The following is a 19,068-nucleotide window of genomic DNA, read 5'->3' on the forward strand; positions in this document are numbered from 1 at the left end:
AGCCAAGGTTTATACTACAATTTTTCATCTGGGAGAGATGAGAAAACACTTTAAACCACTACGAGAATAGATAGCACAGTAGCTAAATTGCAAAGCGTAGAAATTGACAGAGTTGTAAATTATCACAGGGAATACTGTCAAAACAGGAACTTTGCGAAGTGTAAGACCAAAAGCATACACTTTGACTTACACAGATGAAAGTAAAGGTAGTATACATAATTCATTTGCTACCGCATCCGTGAATAAGTATAGGATCTGATCAGGAAGATGACAGGTTTAGGAAAGGTTCTTTAACAGTGGAGCACTTGAATTATTGGTCATGAGCATGTGCTGAAAAGTAATGTTTTAGTTAATGTTAACTGAACTTTAACTGCTAGTTAATGAAATGGCGCCAAATGTAGGATTTACAAATACCAGCAAAACAATATCTATGTAGATGCTTTAAAATTGTATTTATGTGTCATTGACTGTTAGACTATTTCTGCATTCCAGGTTAGACAGAGACTGCAGACAGTCCTGGGAGCAGAACCAAAATGTAGGATGGTTCTGTTGTTGGATTATAAAAGCATTTCAGGGTTGTGGTGGGGTTTTTTAGGGCTCCAGTTTTGCCAGGAATGGAAGAGGAGCAGTGGAGATGGGATGTTGAATACTTCGTAGTGTGTTTATGGGAGCACATCAAGTTAACACGCTCTCAACAGGAAACCATTAGTTCTGCATCTTCGTATGTAATACAGCAGATACTGAACATTGTGGTCAGTAAGTGAATTGAACCCAGCACGACATGCTAGCAGTATGCGAGGGTCCAAGGTCTATTTACATAAAAAAGGCTGAGTGCAGAGCAGGTTGATGTCATGTTCAGGGAAGATGCAAAGAGTTTACCTCCTTTTGACTTCTGTAGAGGCAGCAAGGCCGCATCCAGAGTGCTTTAATAAACCATGACTGTTTCTGTTGTCCTGCAGAAAAACCTTTCCTTATCATAGTATTTCTTACTTAATGAGAAACTGGAGACTGTACACAAGTGCTATTGAAACTCATCTATGTAAATAATGGGTTTAGGTGGAGACTGTCAGTCTGATTTCATGAGAACCAAGATTTCATCACTGTGCTAGTTGGCTGCAAGAGCCAAAAAAGACTGCAGCCAAAGGATGACTGAGAACTGGTGTGGAAAACAAAGTTTCAGATGTAGATTTGAGGATTAGAAGTTAAGAAAAAATGCCAAAAAAAAAAAAAAAAAAAAAAAGGATGCAATGAAAAAAAAGGACACTGAGTCAACTGAGGTTTACAGAGGATGGATTAGTTTAATTACTTTGTGCTAACAAAGGAAATGGGGAATTATAAAGTAATTTACAGATACATCAGTGCAGAAAAATATTTGAGGAAGAAAGTGAGTAGTGCCTTCTCTTATTTAACAGCAGTGAAGTTATATGGTAGAGCAAAGAAAAGCATTTGCTGAGTTGGAAGGTTATTCTATTTTTATACATAAAAATAGCAAACTGGCTGATCTACACTGATTGATGTTAATGAAAGTGACAAAGTTATATACCAGTGCCAGTTTTTATTTAAGAAAATATAATGGATAACTGGATATAATGCAAGAGTTAGACACGGTGTAGTCAAACTTATACGTTAAATCTAGTTTCTATGTAAATTTTAAGGATTTTTCTTACATTATATTCAGGATCTGTTCTGGTATCTGTAATAACACTACATAGCCAATAACAGTACTAAGAGCTGTGAGCAGTGTTTGCATTGTGAATGTGGTCAGAAGCAGAATATGTGTTTTACAGCACTTCTCCCTGGACTTGATCCAGTAAAGATCATAGACATATTTGAGGCAAATAAACAGAGGCACATTTTTGTGTGTGTGCTTAACACTGGGACCATCTCAGGTCACCGTATGCCTTCACATTTAACTTGGAAGTTATCTAATTGCTTAGACTTCTGCTTCTGCAGATGCCCCTAGCAGCTCATATCAGATAATCACTGCTGAGGTTATATAAACTGTGCTCTTTTGCCCAAATCCTATAAGATGCCTGCTGTACTTGACCCTCTTCAGCTCCTCATGCTCTCACTTTCCCTTTTCAAATGACTGCCCTACTACAAGGCTCTGAAGTAATGTTCTGAAATAGAACTGAAGGTGAGTGGCTGAAAGGAGAGCATTACACGTCTATAACAAAATCAGAGAATCATTTAAGCTAGAAAAGATATTCAAGATCATGAAGTCCAGTCAGCAACCTAACACTGCAAGTCCACCAATAAGCCATGTCCCCAGCTGCTACATCCGCACGTCTGTTAAATATCTCCAGAGATGGCAACTCTACTGCCTCCCTGGACAGCCTGTTCCAAAGGTTGACCAACCTCTCCGCTAATGAATTCCTCCTGATACCCAGTTGAAACCTCTCCCGGTGCCACACATTCCCTTGAGTAAAGAGGCCAACAATCACCTCAGTGTAGCCTCCTTTCACGTAGTTGTAAGAAAGTGATGTAGTCTCCACTCAGCCTCCTCCAGACTGAATAAGCCCAATTCTCTCAGCTGCTTCTCACCTGGCTTGGTCCCTTTGCCAGCATCGTTGCTCTTCTGTGCACGTTTCAGTAACTCAATATCTTTCTTGTACTGAGGGGCTCAAAACTGAGTACAGTACTCAAGATGTGGCATCATCAGTGCCACATATAGGGGGACGATCACTTCCCTTGGCCTTTTGACCATGCTATTTCTGGTGCAGGCCAGGGTGCCATTGACCTTCTTGGCCCTCTGGGCACACTGCTGGCTTATGTTCAGTTGGCTGTCGACCAGCACCTTCAAGTCCTTTTCTGTCAGGCAACTTTCCAGCCACACTTCCCTGAGCTTACACCACTGCCTGGAGATGTTATCAAGCACATGGAGCACCTGGCATTTAGTCTTACTGAAGACATACAATTAAATGCAACCCATCGATTCAGCCTATGCAGATTCCTCTGCAGAGCTAACCCACCCTCAAGGAGATCAACACTCCTGCCCAACTTGGCATCATCTACAAATTTGCTGAGAGTGCACTTGACTCCCTCATCAATATCATTGATAAAGATATTAAACAAAATGCTTTCTCGTGAAATCTTGAAAAATAAATTCAGATTTGACAAAATAGAAAGAAAGATATGTGAGTTTAAAGTTGTCTCAACAGCAGTGAATAGTAATGCAGCTGTTTTTATCATCATGTAGAGGTTTTAGTGGTATTTACAGTGATGGAGAGAGGAAAGAAGATATGAAAACAGCCCATTACTGAAATACAATGTTGAAGTGAGAAAACTTTCAAATAAAAGGAAAATACAAAGAAATAGAACAGCAATAATCAAAAGTTAGGTGAGCATAAATCAGCCCTAAAATAGTGTCAGAGAAAGAGGATTTGGGAAAACACATTTTGAACTTGCATTAGAGATAATAGGGATGCAGTCAGGGGAAAAAAGCCACTGAAATTCCAGGGTGCATGACCAAATACTGCATGGTGGGGAGTATAAATGAGAGGACTCCTCTGAGTCCAGTAAATCTGCATGAAATACTGCATTAGTTTTGGGGTCAGCATGTTGCTAACACAGTGAAAGAGAAGAATACCAATGTGCTACTGTACAAAAAAAAAAGAAATCAATACAATAACTTCTGAATGCCAAAACAAGGCTCAAATTTGGAAATTCTTGGGTGAATGCGTAGAGGAGATAATTACTTAATGTGATTTGGAGTTGCTATAGCACAGAATAGTGAAAGAAGATAAGCAACTGCTTTATTTATTTCATGAAATACTAACAGGGAGATGGGGATGCAAAACTCTTGATGCTAAGATATAAAATCTTAATTTCCCCAGGAGTTTAGAAGATGTTTCTTGGGTTATGTGGAAATTTTAAAATTAAACAGCACAAAAAGACTAGCAAAATATATTGAGAAAATACAAGATCAATCAATCAATCAATCTTGCACTGGGTAAAGCAAGATGTAGACTAAACTAACCATAGTTTTCTATCTTTAGATTCTACGGTTGTAAACTAGCTGTGTATCAGATGGCTATTAGTCACATGATGAGCTCCTGACATCAGCTGCACTGGGAGCCACCTGTAAGCATTAAACAGGTTTTCGTGGCTTCTTTGTGATGATTTGTTGCTGAAATTCTTCTTCAGGTGAAGTTGTTTTCATGAAATTTCTATTACAGGGGAATCAGAGCAGAAAAGGAAATGAAGCAGTAGCTGCCCGCCTCCCTACTCCACATCCCCCACCTCCTGCCCTTAGCTTTGGTTCATTTCCTAGTGAAGAACTGCTCTGTGTTCTTGCTACAAAGCTGAAGAAGTAACTGATTCCTGATTACTGTCCATTGACCCAGCAGAACTTGTGAGGTCATTGACTGAAGTGAAATGTGAGGCTATTTATCCATCCTTCCCCAGCTGAGATCAAAAACAACTGCAGCACTTGCATGTCATGCAATGTGAGCTCTTGTCACGATCCACACTGGGAGAGCATGTTTGTTCCAGTGCAGAGACAGAGGGTGACCTGAGTATGTGTAAAATATGAGTGCATTTGGCCTCAGCTATAAAGCAGCCATCGTCGTATAAATTGTTATGTAAAACACATGCTGCTTGAACAGCATTTGCATATGCCACGTATGTTTTTTGTTCAGTGTGGGAGGCTTAAATTACTTTCTAGGAAATGACAACTTTTTTTTAAAAGGTCTTGAATAGTCTGAGCAACTGCATCTAAAATGCCCTCCAGCAATCACAGAAAGTGAGTAAAGGATGGAAATAGAAGAGGCGTTGCACTTTCCACATGGAGAAGAAAATGGCTTTTTACATGTGTTTACTATTGCCACAGTCCCAAGGTCTCATCATAATCATTTGGGAGCTTAGATTTCGTAAAAAATATTAGCCCCACTGTAGCATTTTGAAAGTAATAAGTTGATGCAAGGTAGATAAGGCAAATACAATTATATTTATTTTACAGCTCCTTGAAGTAGCAGGAACTGCTACATTTCAAATTATCTTTAGAAAAACAGAATGGAGTTGGAGTTAATTCATAGGAAGAGATTATGACTTTTAGATTTGAGCTTTTGAACTTGAACAATTTAGATATTTTTTCTGCTGAAAGGGAATAAATGTAGAGCAGCCATAAATCCTTCAGCTCTGTGTGTTCACATCACAGATGGGAGCAAGGAAAATGGGAAATTTCAGCCTGCCGATACTTCGAAATACAGCCATGGAACAGATTATGGAACGTACTGCCGTTCTGCTACCTGCTAGTACAGCACCTTCCAGAAGAGTTGTTATGCCAGAACCCAAACTGGTAGCGTAAGTCAGTAGCATGCACTCATGGTCAGACTCTGTTTTGAGGTACAAGTATTTATTCCTGAAGTTGGTTGGATCCATGCACCATATGTGTCAGTTTGTAAAAACCCTTTGCATTAAGGTCTTTGTAGTTTTCAAAAGGCACTAACCACTGACATGGAGTGAATGAAAGTTTCTTTTGATCAGGCCTATACAGGATGCCAGTAAAGGTCTCTATTTGTGCAGGCTTAGATATACAAAACTGGTGGGTGTCTCTGTTCCTGAGAAGCAAGCTAGATGCAGAGGAAGGAGTAATAATAGCAGTAGAGGAAAGAATTGCTTCTACAAAAAACTAGAGGGATTTCCTTTCCCTTTTTTCCAGATATTTTTGTTTGTCAGGCTTTTATTTGAATATGTGAGTAACTCATCACTTTTGTTGCATGCAGATTTCTACTTGCAGATCCAAGACCACCTGCACTTGGAGTTTGAATTCAGGCTGTTGAAAAACTATCTGCAGAGTGCAAATCTGAACATGGAGTGCAGCTGCCCAGGAGAACAGTCATACATCATCTCCAGGGTTTGCTGAGGCCTTATATTTTAACAGTGTCAGCCTTCCCACTCTGTTGCAAGCAAAATTTACACCCCTTCTGTCTCCTAAGAGGAAAGGAAATAGAGGCGACAGAGATGTTCCCAGAGGAGTGACTAATCTTTACCCTTCAGGAGTTCTCAAGGATAGCCACCTCTACTAATCATTACATAGTTGATTTTAAAACAAGAAAAAAATACAGTAAATGCAAAGCAGTTAATTCCATTTCCCAAGCGTTCTGCAATGTACATCATTATCTATTCAGTTTGCCGTAGTCATTACCAGGCAGAAATTAGGTCTAGCAATGAATGGTCAGTATGATGCTGTCAGCAGTATACACTTCAATTTTAAATTTAAAATGGAGTCTGTTGTCTGAGTATATCAGCTATTAACTTTACTGTCATTGTCACAAAGCCATCAATCTCAGTCTGTCCCAAATCCATTTTCTGTGTAGAGTCAGCCCATCTTCCTCATTTCCTACACATGCAGATTTTAAATCATCTTGTAATCCTTGTACTGCACCAAAGGTTTAAGGCTGTAAGAGCTGGCAGGCTGTTTTTTGTTTTTTTTTAATTTTTCCCCCCCTGACGTACACTCAGTGTCTACTACCAGATGACAGATTGCAGCTATTCTCTGGACTGGCTCGTGCCAGAAACAAACAGGAAAACAGAAAAGAAACCTTATAAGCCGATATAAAGTGGATGAAAGCTCTATTCCACTGAGGCTGATGGCAAATGAAACCTTAATTTACAGTTTGCAATTAATTGCTAGAAAAATTGTTTCTGAGGGAGTGCTCAATTTGGCCTTTGTAGGCAGGATTTTGTATATTTTAGAAATGATCTCTACTTGTATAGCATCAAAGCATATGAGATTATCAGAAATGCACTAGTTGGCTACCTTCTAGTTTAATGAGGGAGAGTTTGTTACCAGAATATTTTAAAGCTTTATGAGTCTTCAGTTCTGGATTTTGCCTCTCTTTCTGATCTAACAGTGTCCAAGAACATTGACTTTTATAGCCCATAAATTTCCTCAAACTTGCTAGAAGGGCAAAGCTTAGGAAGCATATGTATGATTGGAGAGCTGCAGCTTTGACGGATGGACTATCAAAGGGATAAGGAACTGCTAATTCCTATGGATGGCCATATTCATTGCAGTCAGTGGCTGAATGTCCAAATGGAAACCTGTAATGAGTAGTGTCCCTCAAGGGCCCATACTAGGACCGCTACTATTTAATGTCTTCATTAGTGACATGGATAGGGGGATTGAGTGCACTCTCAGCAAGACTGCAGAAGGCACCAAGCTGACTACTGCCATTGAAACACCAGTGCAAAGGGTGCCATCAAGAGGCATCTTGACAGGCTTGAGAAGTGGGCCCGTGTGAGCGTCATGAAATTCAACAAGAGTGAGCGCAAGGCCCTGCACCTGGGTTGGGGCAATCCCCAGCGTCAGTACAGACTGTGGGATGGATGGATTGACAGCAGCCCTGCAAAGAACTTGGGGCTACTGATGATTGAAAAATTGTGTATGATCTGGCAATGTGCACTTACAGACCAGAAAGCCATTGTGGAATGCATCAAAAGAAGCCAGCAGTTCAAGGGAGATCTCTCTCTCTGCTCTCTTGAGACCCTACTTGGAATTATTGTATCCATATCTGGGGAGCAGATACAAGACATGGACCTGCTAGAGCAGGTGTAGAGGAGGGCCACAAAAATGATCGGAGGGCTGGAACTTCTCTGTTACGAAGAAAAGCTGAGAGAGCTGGGGCTGTTTAGCCTACAGAAGAAAAGACTGTTGGGAGACCTTACTGTGGCCTTTCGATATATAAAAAGATGAAAAAATGAAGAGTTTTTTACCAGGGCCTGCAGAGACAGGACATGGGGTGTTGGCTTTAAACTGAAAGAGGGTAGATTCAGGTTGCATATAAGAAGAAATTTTTTATGTTGAGAGTGTTAAGACATTGGAACAGTTTCCCTGAGAAACTGTGGCTATTAGGAAAAGTTCCACACCAGAGGTTGGTGGGCATGGAGCAGCTTCTCTAGAGCAGTAGGCTCGGCCCCACGCTTCAAGAAGCATTCGGACAGTGCTCTCAAAGACCGCGTTTGAATTTTGGGTGGTTCTGTGTGGAGCCAGGAGTCTGACTTAATAATCCTTGTGAGTCCCATCCAACTCAGGGTATTCTACAATTTTATGATCCTATACTGGTTGTGATACGAAGGGTTCCTTGGATAGAAATATGTCCTGACCTCCAGTTTGCTCTACAAACACAAAATCCTTCAAGCAAGAGCCTCCTTTACAATTGCTACAGATAAATTTCTGCCTCTTTGTTCCATGACAGAAAGCTGCTTTATTAACCAGCAAATCACAGTGAAAACTGTGATGGGACAGATTTGTTAAATACAATAATTGTGATGTTGTGTTACATCAGTTCATAACAGCATTTAATGAAATATGGATAATTTTGGTCATTTACATGTGCAATTACACTCTTTTTTAGCACTGATTGAGCACACAGTGGATTGTGCTTTTGTAATGTACCAGAATGCCAAGCCAAATATTGGGTACGTGGAACCTGAGTGCCCGAAGAGCTCTTTGAGTGCTGTGTCCAACAACTAAGGTGGCAGTATTTGTTATAGATCCTGTGTTCAAATCCCATTTCACATTGTAGATATTTATATTATTGTAACGAAGTGCTGAAGTTTTGCTTACAAGAAATCACAGACTTGCTAAGCCTTAATGTCACTGGGTAGTTGTGAGCCTTAGATAGCACCTGAGTATTTCATGGAAACTGGAAGATGACACAGTATTTGCATAATTCCGCTTATTTTAATGATTTATTTATTTTTGGAAGATACAGTTTCTAAGTACAGATCAAACAGCTGCCTCCAGAAAAAGGAAGAGTACAAAACACAACACAGTGTGAACCAAGCAAGTATTCCCCTTAGCAACAGCAGCAACTGCCAAGGCATAAAGAGAGAGATGGTACTGTAAGAAGGCCCACTGAAGCAAGGTGCACTGAGTATTTGTGCCTTCAAACTCTGCCTCAAGGTACAGTGAACTGCTTCCCTGGTCAAAGAGCAGTACAGATATACTGGCCCTTAAATCTATGTTACAGCTCACATGGAAGCAGGAGCTTTTTCTACAGTCTTTGGAATATCCATTAGCATTGCACTTGGTCCTGTAACACTGCTTCTACTGTGAGAATTGATCTCCAGTTACAGGCCTGGGCCCAAGACATGGTTGCAACACCTTCTCACCAGATCTTTGCCAAACTGCCAGAAAATACTCCATTAGACAAAATACACTGCACATCCTCTGTTTTACATTTTCGTCATGCACTCTTGAACAACACATAAAAAGCTGAATCCTATAAACTCTTCAAGACAAACATAACCTGTATAGCAAGAACTGTACACATAAAATTGCAAACCTAAGCTTCTGTTATTCACATTTTGTGCAACTGGAAAAAAAAAGGAAAAAAAAAAAAGAACATCTTTCACCAGTGGAAAGAAGCATTCTTGGCTAAGCCACTAGATCTGTGATGCCTGACAGGACTCCAATAGCTGGCTGAGATTCTCCACCAGCCCTTGCAGGGATGAGCCTGCAGTGCCACGTGTCTTCTAAGTCTAAGTAAGGGAAGAAGATAGCAAGGGCCAATTATGAGAAGAGGCTCATGGCAGGAGAAGAGAAGTGTCCTGGACTTAGCCTCAGAAAGTTGGGTAGGGATTGTGGAATATTCAGGAGACCTAAATCTTCATTCCATGTTTGGTGGTTTTTGTTTTTTGTTTTTTTTCATCTGGTAAGCTTCTCTGATTTGAAAAACAGTACTGATCTATCTGTAGAATAAGAAGGATAATAGTACTTAATTGTAGGACTCTACATGTTATTAGTTGTTGAAGGTTGGCTCTGTGCAAAGCATGAAGAATGCTGCTATCTCCAGTAGCTTTAAAAAAATGAATTATAAATATAAGCCTGGAGTTCTTGAGTGGTCAGTGTGATATCACTGCCTAGTTTGAACAGTGCTTGGCCTTACCTGAATGGCAATGTCATACTGGGGCAGGAGGGATGTAAGTGCATCAGTCAACAAAGGAAGGTGTGTTGTGAGGAAGGATGTATGAAAACAGAGGTTCATTCCTTAGTGAATTGCATAAAAAAGGCATTTCAGTTGTTGAAGACGGTATGGGGCATGGAGGAGACAATAAAGATATCACTGAGGTGTGATATAATGGTTGAGTGGGAACGGGAGGAGGAAATATTGCAGCTGGTGCTATAGGTCAGAGCATTGTTCTGGAGGATCTTGAAAGAAACTATGAGTAGCTGAAATTTAATGCAGGAGGCCAAAGGAAAATGATAGAAGAATTCAGAGGTGCCAGTGTTGAGGCAGATGATTTACTGAGGCCTTTGAAATAGCTTGCAAAAAGAGCAGATGAAAATGAAGAGGAGGATCAGTAGCCTTGAGGAGAAATGATCAGGATGTGACCACAATTTTTGTTGTATAGCTGACAAGGGTGAACCTGAGAGAAGCTGCACATGGTGAAGTGATGGATCTTGTCTCAAACAGGGAGAGACAAGTCTCAGGAGGTTTAATTAATGTCTAGAAGTCCTTGTGAGAGATTGTTGCTATGCCCAGAAGTTTCTCAAGAAATAGAAAAGAAAAGGAAAGATGGTCACGATTCCCTGATTTCCAAAAGAAATTCAGTAAGTGTGGTAGTCTAGGCTTGCTGTCCAAGCAACGAGTATTTGCACCTATTGTCTCCCTATGAGTAGAAAGCTCCAGAGACATCAATATCTTTCTTCTTAGGCCTTTAGAGGGTTCTATCTGAATGATGTTTGAAAGCACAATAAATCAGTATGGAGAGGTAAAGTATAAATTCTGTCTTGATTTTGTATTGACTTCTTATTGACAAACAGTTCTTCCCAAACAGTTCATTCATCTCCCTTTAGTGAATGCAGTGTGACAGTTTCTGAAAAGAACAAAATTATCATGCATTATTTCTGAATGCAAGCAATTTGTGGTTAACATTACTCCATCAAAAATGTGTGCTGAACTTCTGCAACCAAAACTACCAAACCAGGCAAGTTTATTGGACAAATTTAAAGAACAGGGAAGAAATTTTCACCTCATCCAAATAATCCAGCATGTGCTGGCAGACTACAAATAAAACTGAAGCTAGAGCAGCCTAGAAGGAGAAGATGAAGAATATTAATGTAACAAAGTATCTGTAAGTCAGTGAAGTTTATGAACTAGTGGGCATTGATGAGGAAAGGTGGGCTGACTCTAGTCGATGCTTTAGATATCAGTAAAGTAGAATACAGCCTGCACAAATCAGGAGACACATGGTGACCTGGTACAGATGTTTTCTCACTGATGTGGTGGATGCAATTAGCACAAAAGGGGACCAGAGGAAATAATGAACATGATCAATACAATGTGGCATTTTTGTTCAGATCTGGGAAATTCTAAAACTCCTGTACAAAATGATATGAATTTCTTTATGATAAAAGACAATTTGAGTATTTTTGTTTAATGCAACCTCACCACTCCTTAGTGAAGCTACAGAACTGTGGATGATGTGTTTGAAAGTTAAGTGTATTCTTATGAAGTTTCCTAATTGCAATTAGCACCAGCCATGTCGTGGGCCCCCCACTTCTCTTTCCCACTTTGATGTCATCTGCTCAAGGGAAAAACATAAACAGAAGATGGACTGAAAATGCAACCACTGCTTGAGGTTTTGGCCTCAGCATTGTAGCCCTGAGTCATTGTTTTAAGATTGGCCATCTCAACAGTACAAGAAAGAACTATCCTATGAATTATGAAACCATAAATAAGACATTTTAGTCAGTCCCTAGGCATAAGTAGTTTGATCATTAGTGGTTTTTGCACTTTTCTTTTGCACACTGCATTGATCACTGAAATTCTACCTCCTTTGGCTGAATTCTTATGTTGCGAGCACACAGACAGCTGGGTTTGGATGAAGCAGGCTTAGCTTTCCCCAGGGATCCTCGTGGAGGCTGAAGCCATATGCTAGAGTATGTATTGCCTGCTGTCTCCAGAGGCTGAACCCTGAGCTCTTGACTGCAACCCACACCAACCCACTGGATGAGTTGCATGTTCCTTGTTGGAGATGCCTGTAGGCAGGTGGGTTCAGCCTCCACCCCTGCCTTGCTTCTGGCTTCAGGACTGAACAATGCCTCTTACGAACAGCAGAATGCTTTATACCCAGGATATTGCTGCAATCCCTTTCCAGCAATTTTTCTAGCACCCACACATACCCAAATGCTGGCTGGCTGAAGCTGGCACTTCAGCTCTCCAGTCTTGTGCACATCCTGCTTTCCACTGCAATGGGTCTCCCTGCAGCCTGTACCAGCTGTGTTAGCTGCTCCTCTCCATCCTGAGAGCTAGTGCCCTGTTCCTCTCCACAGAGAATCATAGAATCACAGAATCATAGAATCATAGAATAGCTTGGGCTGGGAGGGACCTCAAGGATCATCAAGCTCCAACCCCCCTGCCAAGGCAGGCTGCCAACCTCCATATCTAATACTAGACCAGGCTGCCTAGGGCCCCATCCAACCTGATCTTGAATACTTCACAGAATCACAGAATGGCTTGGGTTGGAAGGGATCTCAAGGATCATGAATCTCCGACCTCCCTGCCACATGCAGGGCCACCAACCTCTACGTTTAATACTAGACCAGGCTGCCCAGGGCCCTTCAACTTAAGCCTCCAACTAAAAACCATTTCCCCTTGTCCTGCTGTTATCTACCATTTCAAAGAGTTGACTCCCCTCCTGTTTATAGGCTCCCTTTAGGTACTTCCAGGGATGGGGCATCCACAGCCTCCCTGTGCAGCCTGTCCCAGAACCTCATCACTCTCATAACACTCTCAGAACTGCACCTGCACTCTCAGAACTGCAACTATTGACCCTCCTTCCATTTAGATTAGCTTAAATGTTTTTGAGCAGTAAATACGTCCTCAAATGAATCAGTCAGAAGATGGGGAATGCTTGTTTGACTAACCTACCCCTAATGCTTTAACAGCAAAGCTTTTATCTAGCAGAACTGGTGAGTGAACTACACAGGACAAAGGCTTGTTAGCAGAAAATATTGCACCACTGTGTTCTCTTTGGCAACTCCACAGCAGACAGCAAGGTTTTATAGACATGCATGTGTCAAAGCAAGCCGTGCTGCTCTGCTGAATGCAGCCTGCTGGGAGTTGAGAAGGAGCAAAATTGGAGATGGGTCTGGGATGAGATATTGCAATCTGCAACTGTCCCACATGGATTATTAAATCAGCGCTTTTTGATATAAAAACAGTGTGGAACTGTCAACACTAAATATGTCAGTCACAGGTAGAAACTGCCTGGTGTCCTGCCATTCTTATTTGCATGAAGTCAAAAATAGTAGGAGGAAATCTGCCCACAGCAGACTTTCAATTTACGTCAGCCTGCCAAACTCTTCAGTGACAGAAAGCCACTGTGCGAACACTTAGTCATCTCCTTCATTTAACATCCAGTGGGTGTAATGTTTGGCAGCCTAGCCCTCAGAAGAGACAGTCCTGGCATCTCATTTTAGCACATTATCCCATTATATTGCACTTTGTAGTATCCTAGTGTAAGGAAAGCAATGAATAGCTGCATTCTGAACAACCTGATCTAGTGGTAATTGTCCCTGTTCATTGCAGGGGGAGTTAGACTAGATGACCATAATGGGTCCCTTCCAACTCAAATGATTCTATGATTCTAAGATTCTGTGATTGTGTAACTGCACAAGGGGCAAGCAGTCAACTCTGGCCTGTCTGGGGGCACATGAGTGCCTGTAATTAACAATTAACAAAGGAGCAAATCAGGAAGGGAAGCGCTGACACTGCTTGAGCAGACTAGGGGCACATGTAGACAGTTGCCAGGGATGCTGGCTGGACCACACCATGGCTCAGAAGTGTCCTGGCTGGTGCAGACCAGCAGCTGCCCAGTCCCTGAGCTGGAGTGTTCTAGGAATGCCCTCAGGCTGAACTTGAATGTCTTTTTAGGCATCAAAACTCATTCCAAATTTGATCCTATATGGGATAAAATACAGGTTTTCAAAGATACCTGGTGGTACAAGTTCAGAAAATACTGAAGTGCACAACACTGATGGGAGATGTTTAATAAATCATAATTTCTTTTTTAACAAACCCTATGAATTACATTTAGGTCTTCAGGGACCTTTCTTGTGACCTTAGATGCTTAATTTTTGTAGAAATTTTTGTCCAAGGCCCAGACAGTCCCTCAAGGGTACCAAGCTGTCAATGAAATTCATGAAGCTGGAAAGCAAGAGGGAGATTAATATACCTAGAAGTGAAGTACCACAACAGCTGGTTTTTAGACCTACCTGGTGCAGAACACAAAGTGAGAGTGGGAATATAGAAATCACAGCCACTTCAGTGAATGAAGTACACCCAGAAGTTCTCTGTCACAGGGGCTGGCTGGCATCAAGGGGCCTGCGTTGATAAGGTTGGTGACACAAGCAGACTGCCTACTTGGAAGGACTCTGCCCTGTTCCTGCACCAGACCTTGGCTGGATGCTCTTTGGCAGACCAAGAGGTGGCGCAAGCCAAAGAATTTTCCAGAAACCATTTGGATGATTTAAAAAGCCTTGGAATTGAATTTCAGTTTCCCTAGAAGCTGCCTGGCACAGTGTAGTTGCCCAATGCAAACGTGCTTGCAGGCGCTACGCAGCATTCAGAAGAGAACAGCATTGACAGAGGAGACATCCTTCACCTTCACCACGTGTCTGGCCAGGTGTCAGGCTGCAGCATGCTGTGCTGGCTCATGCACCCTTCTCCTGCCCCAGAAATCATAGAATCATAGAGTCATAGAATGGCCTTGGTTGAAAAGGACCTCAATGATCATCTAGTTTCAACCCCTCTGCTGTGTGCAGGGTCGCCAACCACTAGACTAGGATGTCCAGAGCCACTTCCAACCTGGCCTTCAATGCCTACAGGGATGGGGCATCCAGGACCTCTTTGGACAACTTTGAATCCTGAATAATTGTGCATGCTGTTAATTTCTTGCTTTTTCTCTCAACCTTGGGCAACTCTCTGCTTTGCTGGCCAGCCCTGCTATGTCACACTGTCATCTGCCTCCAGGCAATTTACAAGGAACCTGAATAGCATGGGATATGCAGCAGAAAATCCTGTGAGAGCTTTGCTCTGCTAAGCAATAGTGAAATCCCTCACTTCTGTTTTGTGACCTTTAAAAATAGGAATAAGGTGCTTAAAATGTTACCCTGAGGAAAACTGGGTGGAGCTGCTATGGTGGCATTGAAGCCTTGTAACAGGCTGTGTGACACGAATATCCCTGGAATTCCACACATGCTCCAGGCAAGGAGGTGGATATTTTTATTTACAGCAGGCCTGTGACCTGATCCTGGTAAAGCATGCTTATTAACAAGCCTGGTACAAGTGACAATACTCACTGCTCCCCAAAAGATTGAATCCGCCGGGCAGAATATACCTTCACAAATCAGGTAGTAGGTGAGTCATCTTTTCCAAACACAAGAAGACAGCGAGTAAATAAACACTTAGTTAAATTAACTACCTCAACTGAAGCCTAATTTTTAAAGACCCTGGAGTGGGGATAGCCACCCACACACGCTCATATCTCTGGTTTAATGTGTCCCAGACCTCTAGGGACTGCTCCTCTCTACGAACTGTGGCTGTATGCGGGTGGATGGACTGGTGAGTCCTGCAAGGTGAGCATGGCGAGGGCACGTCTGTCTGCTCTGCTTCCTCTGCTGCCTGCTCAAGTCCACAGGGCCACACAGAGCAAATTAGGGGGGAATTGTGTTCACGGGGTCTTAAGCGTAACACTATGATATTTCCCCATGGATGTTTCAAATAACTTTCAAGCACTAGTATAAAATCATAAGCATTAGATTAATAAAATAATATTTACGTTGGGAATTCATCCCCGAGGAATTAAAACCTTTATAAAACCCACACAGAAGTGTTTTCTGCAGGAGTTTCCCAGTGTTGTATTCCTCACATCTCTCAAAGGACCAAGCAATAGGCCTCCACTGGCACATAGTCAATTAGACCTCACCTGTGGTAAGGTCCCACCTACGTTCAGTCCGCGTTGTTCTCATCAGACGTTGTCCTGCTGCTCTTTGCTGGCCTCATCACTGGCAGCCTTCGTGGTAGGGCCTGAACCCGTCAGCAGTGTCCTTGAAGACTTCATGCAATGCCCTCAGGGCAGCGGGAGCCTTTCCAGTTAGCGCAGTGTGGCATGAGCACCGTGGGGCTGTCCGCTGGCCTGTGCACTGCTGTCACAGGAGGCTCTGCCCTTCAGCAGGAAGCTGCCATGTTCATCTGGGGACTTCTGATTCGGGGTCATCCCGAGCAACAGCGAGGGCCCATTCTTTAGCAGAACTGAGGATGTCGATACGTATAATGTGCTCATTGTCTGTGGAAGTCGGAAAAACACATAGGATATACACAGATGGTGTTTAGTGCTGGAGAAAATAGAGCTGCTGAGGGAGTTTTGATGAATATGTCATTGCTGCATATGGAAGCTGTGCCTTTCAAAAGACAGAGCTGTGTGTTTTGTATGGACCTTTGTTGCACGAGGTGTCAGCTTCAAAACTTTAATGAAGCAATTTTTTGTGCGTCTTTTCCCCTCAGCACTGGATTGTCCACAAGACACATTTTTTCCCATTGTATTTCCTTCTTAGAAGAAATCTGTGCAGCTGACAATGACACTTGAGATCCCTACAGCTGTAACCTTATTTTGACAGTATTGTAAATGAATTACGGGACCAATTTAGGCTGTAGCATTAGCCACTGGTCCCATTTTCACTGTGATTTTGATACCATCTCTGGTATCCACTCCAAAGCTCTTTATGGGCTTGTTGCCATGTAGTTTGACGGCGTGCATTCCCATTGAAATCCATACAAGTCTAGCACATGGGCAATTTCACAGCACGAAAATGACGTTCCCAAAAATGTGCAGTGTTGATATCTTTCCTTGGGCATGGGGCCCACTCTCTGCCTTCTGAGCTGAGAAATGCTCCAGTTGTAGCAGCGGTTTTGTGAAATTTATTTAAAGAACTGATTCCCAGCTGTTGCAGACTTAACAGCTCCACTGATTTCTGTTTCCACCTGATAAAACTACATCTTGTTTATTTGTTGGTTGATTTCATTTAAGGTTTGAATAGTGCTGATGATCCTCATAAGATACGTTCCCTTCTGCATCTTCTGTTGTGCTGAGTTAGTTTGAGCTGTCACATGGGAACTCTTCATCTTAAAAGAACTGTTTGGTGAAATCATGGCACGTGACAAAGGGAGGAAGATGAAAGTCTTTGGTGGGGCTCCAACTCCAAGCCCCCAATCAGCTGTCCTTCAGCTCTCTTACCAGTGCCACAGAAGAGCTGATAAAACAATGAGTCTGTGTTCTGGGAGTAAAACTGCTGACGGAGCTCAGCGCTGGGAGTAGTCACAGCTTGGAATTGTTACTGACCATTTAGCAGGGGGAAACACACCACAGCAAATCAGATGCAAAATGTTGCTGATGTTATTCTGTGAGCCATTCCATACAGGATTCTTCTCCATGCAGTTTGACTTCTGCTGTCTAAGGGCACAGCAGGCAAGGCAGTGGAGAACCAGACTGTGTCATTTTAATATGGAGTTTTAGCTGTGTTGCACTTCAGTAGTATTTCATATTTCATAGGTACTTCTATGACTGACAAGTACCATATAAATAAAATATATTATCATTTCAAAAGCATAACCTGTAGATTGCTCTCTTGTGCTGATTACAACATTTGCTACTCCTATTCTTCCTCAGCCATAAATACCATGAATCAGTGAAGCTGCTGGACATAGTGGTTTTAAAACCAGTCTATAAACTTAGCATGTAAAAGAGGTATATAAAACGTAAGGTAGAGTACATATATATATGCATATATATATGTCAGTTACTCACTCACTGTCACATATTCACTTGGTACAAAGCATCAGTTTCTTCATTTTCAATCATACACTTTTAAGAAATGTAAAAATAGATCACCAGTAAAAATAAATTAAGTGACTCAGTTGCCCGTGTTCCATGGACTGTGATATGCCCTGATTGTCAGTAGGTGTCATGCAACACCATAGTTTTTAAACACCTGGCTTTCGTGAAAATAAAATGCCCCTTAAACAGTGTGTTCATCTTCAAATGGTTTTGATTATTTGGGTTTTTTGCTTTATTTTTTAGGCCACAATAGTCTTGTTTGGATGCTGACAAAGTATAATGTGAGCATCTACTCCTGAGAAACTGCAGCTAATTATGTGTATATTTGGCTATGTATTTGGTGGTATTTAGAAAGGCAGTAGGAAGCAACACAGCAGACAAAGCAGTGAGCTCTTGCTGGAGAGTCCAAGCACCAAAGAACCAAGCATAATATCTGCTCACCTCTATGGTAATTCTTCTTTCCCCTCTTCTCCTTGTGCCTGCAATAATCCAATAAAAAAATCTTTCTCATCACACAGATCAGCTAGCTCTAGCTTCCTCTAATCCAATCAATAAAATGATCACGCTATGCTCCCTGTTTCTGTTTAAAACTGAGGATGATAGATTGACTGAAGTAAGTCCCAGTCCACTGCTGATAAGATCTCAGAGTATTCCTGTTTGGTTTCTGTTTTCACAGCCTGATCATACACAGATCGAACCCACAGATGTGCCAGTAAAGCTCAACAAAACAATAGCTTAATTGTACAGATCTTAGGCTTATTGCAATCCTCAAAAACTTGCTGGACGCCCTGGCCACAAATTGTGAGAGTGTCTGGGTTACATGCCTCACGTGGCATGTGGGACTGATGTGACAGACCTAAGCAGCTTACAATTCTGTGCCCCAAAACCCACATCCACCCACAACCCTGAGAAGTTTGGACTGCCCTGGGACAGAGCAGTAGGAGTGGTGGATAAGCTCAGCCAGGTCTTTGTATTCCAGTTTCTTCTTGCTAACTCCTGATAACACTGTGAAAGTGTATTGATCAGGGAGAAATTTTTCTAGTTGGTCCTGCAATTGAAGTCTCATTTGACTTGCTGGCGTGAGGCCATCAGCAGGTTTTGATATGAAGAGAATGATTTTTCCTTTCCATGTCTATAAAGAAGAAAATTTTTGCAACCCTTTTCCTTTCCTTTTTCCTTTCCTTTTTCCTTTTCCTTTTCCTTTCCTTTTTCCTTTTC

Source organism: Lagopus leucura, unplaced genomic scaffold (genome assembly GCF_019238085.1).
Source record: "Lagopus leucura isolate 7727_CA_CO unplaced genomic scaffold, USGS_WTPT01 Super-Scaffold_100002, whole genome shotgun sequence".
NCBI lineage: Eukaryota > Metazoa > Chordata > Aves > Galliformes > Phasianidae > Lagopus > Lagopus leucura.